General features: G+C 42.0%; 1 long non-coding RNA gene across 1 annotated transcript; it reads left to right on the top strand.

Moving 5' to 3' along the window:
- The first annotated feature begins 7759 nt into the window (after nucleotides 1-7759).
- LOC114548394 (uncharacterized) lies at nucleotides 7760-10793 on the top strand. The gene is made up of 3 exons (XR_003691354.1): nucleotides 7760-7820; nucleotides 9148-9234; nucleotides 9360-10793. It is a non-coding gene; the product is annotated as an uncharacterized LOC114548394 (long non-coding RNA).
- Nucleotides 10794-11207: the final 414 nt, after the last annotated feature.

The following is an 11207-nucleotide window of genomic DNA, read 5'->3' as shown; positions in this document are numbered from 1 at the left end:
CGGCGACGTAACAACAACAACAACAACAACAACAACCACTGGAATAGAAACTACACAGCCCCGTCGACTGGATGGTCTTCTTATCGAGGTAACAACTACCAGCCCAACCGAGACCAACGGAGCTACGCTGCGGTGACGAAGTGGAGCCAGCAAAACGGATCCGCTCAGACCACACAGTGGAACCGAAGAGGGGGCTATTCCAACTACCGCCAACCTTTCTACGGTAACCAAAACAATCACCGCCAGAATAACTACACCTACAACAGAGGGGGAGGCCAGCAGCAGCGCTACCAAAACCCCCGCTTCACGGCACAGCGGTACAATGCTCCATCCACCGACGGACGGCAATTGCTTCGGCGGCCATTTCACTACAACACTAATGGCCAACAAAACACCAGGTTTGCAAAAAACAACACTAATGCTCATGCTACTGATCCAGAATTTATTCTCAAGACACGTCTTATTCACAAAATGATCAGGGCAGCACACCACTTAAGCAATGTCACAGCTGAAAACCCACCTGCTGCTATTGCTAAAATGACTAACAACTTGGCTGAGATGATCAAACCTGCAGCTCCCAGTTCTAAAACTACCACACTCATTGAAGGCAATGCAAAACAATGGGAGCACACAACACTAGTCATCCTCAAAGAACACTACACTGACATTTTAAATGTGAACCTACACACCCTCACACGACACCTACACTCGGACTGGACCAAGAACTATGACATTGCAGCTTCTTGGTGCAGGAGCCAATTTCGCCGAAGGCTCAGACAGGAGACGCTAGATCTAGTTTACAGCAAAATCCTGGATGCATCTCCTGAAAACAACACACAAGACTCACCTGCTGTCACTGCGCAGACCCAGACACCACCAACTGCCACTGCACAGACACAGGCTGACATAACAGCAGTGGACGCACAACCACAACCATCACAACAGGATCCTGAACAGAGACCCAGACGTGCCACCAGGACCCGAAACTCTGGGATTTCAGACATGGTGATCGAGGAGGCACCGGAGGACGAGCAGCCATCTGCATCGCCACACACCGGAATACAGAGGGAAACTTCAACAACTGGAAAGCCTGCCGGAACTACACAAGGGGACGGGCACTCTTCTACAACATCAAACACCGAGACACAGGGTGAGACAGCAGAAACCAGACAAATCACCATCACTGCTGAGCTTCACGCCCCGCCTGTGGTCCAAACATTGCTGGATACACCAACTCCATCAGAGAAGCCACAGCTAGTTTCTACTAGCACCATGACTGAGGGAAGAGGAGATTGGACCCCCGAACCACAACCTGAGGAAGAGGTAAAACAGCCCTCACCACTCCCTTCCTCTTCTCCTGAACTCTGCCCTTCCTCCCCCATCTCCCTTGCTCTCTCCCTCACCCTCCCTGCCCCCCCCCCCCTCCCCTACCATTCCAATGCAAGACGTACCCAGGGAACAAAGGCCTACACGCAGAGTTTCCACCTGCAAACCTGCTCCTCCTCCTCCACTGATTGACACAGAGATCCTAGATCCCCAGACGGCAGGATCCTCGTCGGACCTGATTTTAGTGGAGGCCCCTCAACCCGCGGATCAGGAACTAGTCCCTGAAGGTAACACCGTGACAGCTTTTGCCGCACGATTTAGACTGGGCCCCACACATTCCACACGAGAACTGATCCAGAGCCAACTCAATTTTTCCTCACCCACAATGGGGAGGCCCGAAGGCAGGCCCTTTAGACATGAGAACACAGACAAGAAGTTTTCAGATTGGGAGTTCGTGGCAAGGAAGAAATTCGTAATCCTAGGAGACTCAAATGTGGCAAAATTCCCTTCATTCACACAGCCCGAGCTACAAATAGATAGCTTCCCAGGGGCCACGTTTAGGCATTTAGAAGCCATTCTGGACAAAACACCTGTATCTCCATCTGTTGAAAAAATAGTCCTATCCTTTGGCATCAACAACAGGGCTCAAAAACCGGAGCAAACCTCAATCCCACAGATACAACGGGCTGTTAAAACGGCCCACTTTGCTTTCCCCAATGCCCAAGTCTTCATTCCCCTCATCAACTTCAGCAGGGCACTCCCACCCTCAGAACAGGAGAATCTGAGGCTGCTTAACACATACATTGCTGCTCACCAGAGATGCTTTCCCCAATTGTCCAGGAACAGCTTCACGACGGAAAAGGATTCCATTCACTGGACCAGTGCCACAGCCAGCCAGATGCTGGAACATTGGCTGGCCTGTTTAAAAGGTTAGGCCCCATAAACACAGGTAAACAGACGGGGTCAAGCAATGAAAAAAAAATGTGATTAATCTGTGTAAAAGGTTTAAATTGACGGCAGCACAAAGCTCTCTCCTGAACAGGGGCTTACGTTTATTCCATCTGTAACTACTGTTGGTAATAGAGATGAAAGATCAGACTAGATTTGACCTGCAACAATACCACAGAAAGTTAAAACTTGCTGTTTATTACGAGCATAAGCAGAGCACTGAACACTTACCATTTATTCCAAAATCCACCTGGGCTCCCTCTACGGCACAGCTTCCCCCTGAAATTGGAACACTAATTAAAACTGATATGCAATATTTTCAGGAAAACTACAAAATTGGCTGGACTAAACCCAATCTTAAAAAATCTGAAATAGAAGCACTTACCTCTCTACAAAAAAATCACGATATTGTCATCAAACCAGCTGATAAAGGGAGCGGTGGTTTTAATGGACAGGGATGATTACCTGTGGGAAGGGTTAAGACAACTGAATGATGTAACTTATTATAAAAAACTGCAGAAACCTATATATAGGGAAACAATACCTTTAATTGAGAAAATAATTGAATCATTATACAATAAAAAATTCATAAACAACAAACAGAAACTTTACCTGCTAGGCAGCAAGGATCCTCGTGCCAGATTATTTTATTTATTGCCAAAGATTCACAAGAAAGGAGAGACCTGGAGTGTCCCTTTAAAATCCCACCAGGCAGACCTATCGTGTCCGACTGCGACAGCGAATCCTATTATCGGCAGAATTTATTGACTATTATTTAAACCCCCTTGCCAAATTACACCCTAGTTACGTTAAGGATTCTTACCATTTTATACAAAAAATAAAGGAGGCAAAAATCCCCCCTGGTGCTTTTCTTTTCACCTTGGACGTTGACTCGTTGTACCACCTAACATTAACTCAACTGAAGGACTTTTGTCTATCAAAAAAATATTCCAAAAATACCCCAACAGCAGACGTCCAGACAAGGAGCTGTTGCAATTATTAGAGATCAATTTGACCAAAAACGACTTTGAATTTAATAATCAATATTTTCTGCAGATTAAAGGGACCTCCATGGGGAAGAAATTTGCGCCTGGGTACGCCGATATATTTATGTCTGACTGGGAAGAAGGAGCTTTGTCAAAATGCCAGAAAAAACCACTTTACTATCTAAGATATCTGGATGACATATGGGGGGTGTGGCACCACTCAGAAGAAGAGTTTAAAGTGTTTTTAACCACTCTCAATAATCACAACCCTTCTATAAGGCTAAAGTCTACTTTAAATCTAAATTCTGTAGATTTCTTGGACACAACAACTTTTAAAGGGGACAATTTTGAAGACACAGGTAAACTGGAGATAAAAGTTTTCTTTAAAGACACAGACACACATGCGCTTCTTTTTAGATCCAGCTACCATCCCAGACATACCTTCGCTGGTCTGGTCAAATCACAACTTCTCAGATTCAGCAGGATTTGTACCAGAAATCAAGACTTTTTACATGCAGTTCAAATTTTGTTCTCCAGTTTGACCAGTAGGGGGTACAAACGCTCCATGCTTCGCCAAATTCTTAGGACATTCAGGGAAGTTAAGCCCATCTGTTTAGATCCAACCCTCCCTATAATCACTACTTATTCCAGGGCGAATACTCAATTATTGAGGGTGGTTAAAAATATTTTTTATAGATCAGGTGGAAATACTTTATTTCTAAAAGATCACAGGATCCTTGCTGCCTACAGAAAAAATAGGAATTTAATACTGGTTAAAGCAAAATTAAAAACATTAAAGGAACCTAAAAGCAGAGCACAAACAGATTTTTTTAAAAATCGTAAATGGGTACAGAACCAGAGTACTAAAGAGGTTTTTCTCACCCAAAAAGACACACGAGCACAGTCAAAAAATTGTATTTATTTGATAAGGTGTTTACAATGTCAACTTCAGTATGTAGGAGAAACGGGGAACACAATCCTCATGAGGTTCACACAACACAGGTATAATATTAATAAAGGAAGGAACATACATATCCCTCTGGTCAAACATTTTATTGAACATGGTTGGATTAATCTTACAGCCACTGTTCTTGAATCTAACCCTCATTGGTCCACAGCTCAAAGGAGAAAAGCAGAAAAAACCTGGATTGCCAGACTGGGTACTTTAATTCCGGGGGGCCTGAATGAGAAGTGAGGTTGCTCAACCCTGCAGACAAAAATGGTTAGTGCATAAATTCTGACGCTTTCAGCGTCAGAATTCAACATTTAATCCTAACCCCTGACCCCTAACCCTAACCGCACCTTGACCTCCGGTCGGTCCCGGGAACCCACACTTAAGCCCCCCCGCTATGTTCACACTTAACCGCGCTCAAAATATTTTCGTGCCCCGGGTATACCATTTCACTATTGCGAAGCCGGCTTTACAATGGCGAGGTGAAATTGCGAATACGGCTTTACAATGGCGAGGTGAAATTGCGAATACGGCTTTACAATGTCGGCCAACACAGGGTTGAGGATCATCACTTGATGATCGTGGCTATCACCCCCTTACCTAGTTCCCCGGTTGACGTACATTTTCAAAGTGTCAAAAACACACTCCTTGCGAAGCCGGCTTTGCTAGATGAGATTGCGAATCCGGCTTTGCAATGAAACACATTTTCACACTTTGAATCTATCTGTTGGATTCCGTAGCGAATGCGGCATATATGCTGCCAGCGGAACAGCATCCAACAGATTATTACAAAGTGTCAAAAACACACTCCTTGCGAAGCCGGCTTTGCTAGATGAGATTGCGAATCCGGCTTTGCAATGAAACACATTTTCACACTTTGAATCTATCTGTTGCATTCCTTTTCACCCTTGCCCTTATGTGTGGGCTGTTCCATTCAAGCACAGTGGTGCCTAAGCACAACTGTCATCATTTGCAATGCTGGCTTCACAGTGCCAACCACCACCCTCCTGCTAGGAGATGCCAGACTAGCACACACGGGTGAGGGCTGTTACCCACACCCCCTCACCTAGTCTTAACCTTTCTAGCACAGTGGTGCCTAAGCCCAACTGTCGTTATTTGTAAAGCTGGCCTTACAATGCCGGCATGGATAGGTGGCATTGCGAAGCAGACTTTACAAGGCCCACCCAGGTTGAGCCACCCATCGGCCCCCAGAATGGGGCTAACCTCCCCGGGTTCACATTCAGGAAAAAGGGCCCACCTCAGCGCACCTTGACCTCCGGTCGGTCCCGGGAACCCACACTTAAGCCCCCCCGCTATGTTCACACTTAACCGCGCTCAAAATATTTTCGTGCCCCTGGTATACCATTTCACTATTGCGAAGCCGGCTTTACAATGGCGAGGTGAAATTGCGAGGACGGCTTTACAATGGCGAGGTGAAATTGCGAGGACGGCTTTACAATGTCGGCCAACACACGGTTGAGGATCATCACTTGATGATCGTGGCTATCACCCCCTTACCCTAGTTCCCCTAGTTCCCAGGTTGACGTACATTTTCAAAGTGTCAAAAACACACTTCTTGCGAAGCCGGCTTTGCTAGATGAGATTGCGAATCCGGCTTCGCAATGAAACACATTTTCACACTTTGAATCTATCTTTTGGATTCCGTAGCGAATGCGGCATATATGCTGCCAGCGGAACAGCATCCAACAGATTATTTCAGTGTCACACACTTTGATTCTAGCTGTTTCTACTGTATGTGTAATGTCAGACTGTAATGTAATGTTTAACTGTCATATCTATGTGTAATGTCTAACTGTCATGTTTAGGTGTAATGTTTGTAATGTCTTAACTGTAATGTCTGTAACGTCCAACTGTAATGTCTAACTGTCATGTCGATGTGTAATGTCTAACTGTATTGACCGTAATGTCTAACTGTAATGTCTATGTGTAATGTCTAACTGTAATGTCTGTAATGTCTAACTGTAATGTCTGTAATGTCTATCTGTCATGTCTAACTGTAATGTCTAACTTTAATGTAATGTATGTAATGTCTATCTGTCTTGTCTAACTGTAATCTAATGTCTGTAATGTTTATCTGTCTTGTCTAACTGTAATGTCTGTAATGTCTAATTGTATTGTCTGTGATGTCTAACTGTAATGGCTATGTGTAATTTCTAACTGTAATATCTAACTGTAATGTCTGTAATGTGTAACTGTAATGTCTAACTTTCATATCTGTGTAATGTCTAACTGTAATGTCTCTGATGTCTAACTGTAATGTCTGTAATGACTAACTGTAATGTCTGTGATGTTTAACTGTAATGTCTGTGTAATGTCTAACTGTAATGTCTGTAATGACTAACTGTAATGTCTGTGTAATGTCTAACTGTAATGTCTGTGTAATGTCTAACTGTAATGTCTGTAATGACTAACTGTAATGTCTGTGTAATGTCTAACTGTAATGTCTGTGTAATGTCTAACTGTAATGTCTGTAATGACTAACTGTAATGTCTGTAATGTCTAACTGTAATGTCTGTGTAATGTCTAACTGTAATGTCTGTGATGTCTAACTGTAATGTCTGTGATGTCTAACTGTAATGTCTGTAATGTCTAACTGTAATGTCTGTAATGTCTAACTGTAATGTCTATGTGTAATGTCTATATGTAATACTGACAGCTAGTGTTTAAAAATGTTACTTCAGTACAAATTCAAAATACTGGAGAGAGTCGTCTGTCCCGCCCCCTCCTCCCCAGACTCCAAGTTCACGGAGGTTGCCAGGCTGAGACCACAGCTTCCACAACAATGTTGCTAGATGATCGCCACGCATAGTCAGACATTACTTCACAGCACAGCGAAGTAGCTAACGTTAGATGCTAGTCTCACATAGCCAGACATTACTTCACAGCACTGCAGTGTATCTAACGTTAGATGCTGGCTATATTGACAGTCATAGAAGCCAATCCTTATGCGGAGCTCTGTACCCAACTGACAGACACATTTTTACGGCTTAGAATTACACTAGGAACCGCCAAGAACCCCACAACCTCGCCGTCCTTCCGGTAACGTTAGTAGTTAGCAGGGTTAACATGGCAGCGTTAGCCAGGACCAGTCGGGATCACTTTACTTGCTGTGTCTTTGTTGTTTTTGCGAGTAACCAACTTGGGTACTCTAGCTATATAATTCAATGTGAGTAAAAAAGAATAATAATTCCTTCAGTTTCAATAGGGCCTTCGCCGCTGTCGGTGTTCAGGCCCTAATAAGGTCTGCACAAAATCCAGACGGGAAACTAATACATTAAGTAACTATGTGTCTTATAAATGTACAAGCATGACTGCAATTTGAAGAATGGACTTGAAAACCTACAAGCACAACTGTGTAATTATAACATACCGATTAATAAACCGTCAGGCTTAAAACAGACTTCAACGCCTAAAAGTGTAAGCATAAGTAAAGGATCTGAATACCTCTTCCACCATTGATGTTTGTATATAGTTTTCTCTCTGGTTATTATTCTTTTCAATTTGCTTATGTATACCTATTTTTTTTCAGATCAGATTGGATGCCTTGGAGCTGCTTCTTATTCACTGGTCTTGTGTCACTTTGCACGGTAAGTAGCAGCAGAGTAAATAAGCACACACACACACACACAAATACAAACATACAGACACAACTTCAAACTGCTGCTTCGTAAACCATAAACCATTAAATTTGTTTTATAGAAAGACAATTTGCCAATTGGGCGGTTGCAGTCCATACTTTGATTTGATTATAAACCATGACCAAAGCTGGTTTCAATGTATTTTTATTGTTGCATTTGTGCTGATAATTTTACAGGATAAAAATTAATTTATGCGTTAATCTCCACAGCAAGAAATGAATACAGCCATTATGGCTATCTATCTATCTATCTATCTATCTATCTATCTATCTAGCTATCTGTCTTTGAACAATTTCCAGTTCTAACCACAAGAGGGCTCTCCTCACCAATTTACATGTTGTGAGTCTGTTCAGCATATACAGTACAGGCCAAAAGTTTGGACACACCTTCTCATTCAATGTGTTTCCTTTTTATTTTCATGACTATTTACATTGTAGATTCTCACTTAAGGCATCAAAACTATGAATGAACACATATGGAATTATGTACTTAACACAAAAGTGTGAAATAACTGAAAAAATGTCTTATATTTTAGATTCTTCAAAGTAGCCACCCTTTACTTTTTTTGATAACTGCAAACCCTTGGTGTTCTCTCAATGAGCTTCATGAGGTAGTCACCTGAAATGGTTTTACCTTCACAGGTGTGCTTTGTCAGGGTTCATTAGTTAATTATTCCCTCATTAATAAAAAAGCACAGGGTGGCTACTTTGAAGAATCTAAAATATAAGACATGTTTTCAGTTATTTCACACTTTTTTGTTAAGTACATAATTCCATATGTGTTCATTCATAGTTTTGATGCCTTCAGTTAGAATCTACAATGTAAATAGTCATGAAAATAAATAAACGCATTGAATGACAAGGTGTGTCCAAACTTTTGGCCTGTACTGTATGCTGTGTGAGTGTCTTTATCAGAAATAGGGCTGTCTTTCTAACAAATTAACCAAAAGTAACATGGGTGTTTCCCAACAACTCTCTTATCAAGTTAAAGTAACGTTCCCTTACTTTAATTGAATTTTGGGTGTTCATTTTATAGCATTTTTGGTGACACACAGACAGACAGACAGACAGAAGTTACCTCACTTATACTTTGTAAACTGTTCTGTAACTCTCACATAGTATACTTACATTTGCACACACTGCACTCAGTCATATTACACACTTACACTCTGAACATGTGATCTGAGCGTCTGTTAGACAGACAATAGTTAAAGACGTATTGTGAAGCATAAACAAATGTGCATGTGTTAAGAAAATTACACTCAATTGTTTTACAGCACACAGGACAAGGCCAACAGCTACTGTTTTCCAGACCTACCTGCTGAGCCTGATGACCTCCCTGTGATTGTTGAATCTATGAAAAGGTAATTATATTACTACTTACTTTAAACCATCATAAATGTTGTTGTGACCAAAATGCTCTCACAGCCACGCTCAAGGCCCAGCTTCCGGCCCCTTCTCCTTACTCAGCTGTGTCACATTGTGACAGTCATAGGGTACAGACCAACATCCCAGCTGCTGTAGCAATGGAGACAGAGGATCCCTGCCCTGCTGTTACTCTCAGGTAATCCAGATTACAGTTGTTCTCATTCCATTTGTGAATATTGAAGACATACGAAGACAGGAGGAGTTACCAGCTGAAGGGAGGAGATGAAATGAGGAGAAAATAAAGGCGAGGAGGTTATCTTAAAGATAGAGACTGACACCCCCCCCCCATCCCGTCCCCCAGGTCTTCCCGTCAAGAGGATTATAGACATTAGGCAGGATGGCTCTCTGTCTCTCCTGTCTCTTTCTGTCTTTCTCGGTCTGTCTCCTTTTCTGTCTCTGTCCGTCCGTCTTTCTCTCTTTCTTTATCTCTCTGTCCGTCTCTCTTTGTCAGTTTTCACAGTGTTTGATTACAGATGACGAGTCTCATTTAGTCTTCATTAACTCCTGCTAATTAATGTCTATTGTAATTTGAGTTTAGAGGTGATCGGCTGCTTTGTGACAGCTCGTTATTTCAACTAATGAACCCCATTGCATGTATGTGTGTAAATTCCCACCGGGCACAGATATGAATGTCAAATCACCACCGAATTTAATACAACTTAATTAACAGTGTCAGATCATTACAGAAGTTAGAGGGGTGGGGCAGTCAACTGATGTAGAAAGGGTGGAAAGCCAGATGGTTTATTTTAAAATTCTTTAAGTAGTTTATTTGTAGAAGTTATTTATCTGTGATGGTACTTGATGCTCAGATTTGATTAGTGATTAATTTATAGATGTATGTGTTATTTATCTGGATGTTACTAGAATAGTATGATTACTATATCATGGAAAAATGGCACTTTAATTATGGAATGTAGAACTATTAGTTAATAATGATTATAATTCATGGTTGTGTTTGTTGTACTTACTATTCATGTGGATCTCCTAATTCAGTTGTGCTTTGGGTCTAATTGTCTTGCTGCACCACATATCAAATTAACAATATTAATGAAGTTAAAGTTAAAGTTGAGCGTGGTTAACAGCAGATGAGCAGGCAGAGGATTTAGAGCAATGGAAACAAACAAACATCTCACTATCACTAACATTATCCATATTCATATTCAGACCCAACAAATTATATATCTGCTACAAAAAGCCTGGAAGTCGGAAGATAGAACTGAAGTACAAAGAGTTGCTATGGAGATAATGCAGACCGATGTGTTGCAAGTAATTGCAAGTTTTAACTCGTCCCTTCTTGACTCTGTGGTCTGAACTGTGCTGAAGAGAGCTGAAACAACGTTCTGTTTGATAGCATTGATTAGTGTGATGTGTTGCAGGAGTGCAGCTCGGGGCAGGTGAAACAGCAATCAGGAGACTCAGACATGCACGCACGCATGCACACAGACACACACATACACACACACACACACACACACGCATGCACACAGACACAGACACACACACACACACACACACACACACACACACACTGGTCTGTTTTGACCTGGTTTAAATGTATATAAATGATATATTATGTATAACCCTATAGAGGGAATAGTGGGTAAGTGAATGATGTCTTTGGTCTGTTCTGAGCGTGCTGAGTGATCCAATCACAAGTAGACAGCACTGAGAACGTGTTGACACCTGGCAGTAGAATGCATCTGCAGGGGGCACTTCCCTAAGATCTCTTCTCTAAATATTTATATCACATGTGTTTGCATTTACAAAAATACATATTTAAATAAAACAAGTTTTTGAAAAACAGGATGGGTGTTACTGTCATGTAATAATAAAGCCAGAGACAGGCAGGCAGGCAGGCAGACAGGCAGGCAGAATGTTTTGTATGTTTGTTTGTTTACAATTGAAGCTG

This window comes from Perca flavescens, chromosome 21 (assembly GCF_004354835.1).
Source record: "Perca flavescens isolate YP-PL-M2 chromosome 21, PFLA_1.0, whole genome shotgun sequence".
NCBI classification, from domain to species: Eukaryota; Metazoa; Chordata; class Actinopteri; order Perciformes; family Percidae; genus Perca; species Perca flavescens.
The sequence above is the reverse complement of the archived record's forward strand: the minus strand, read 5'-3'. Positions and strand labels throughout refer to the sequence as shown.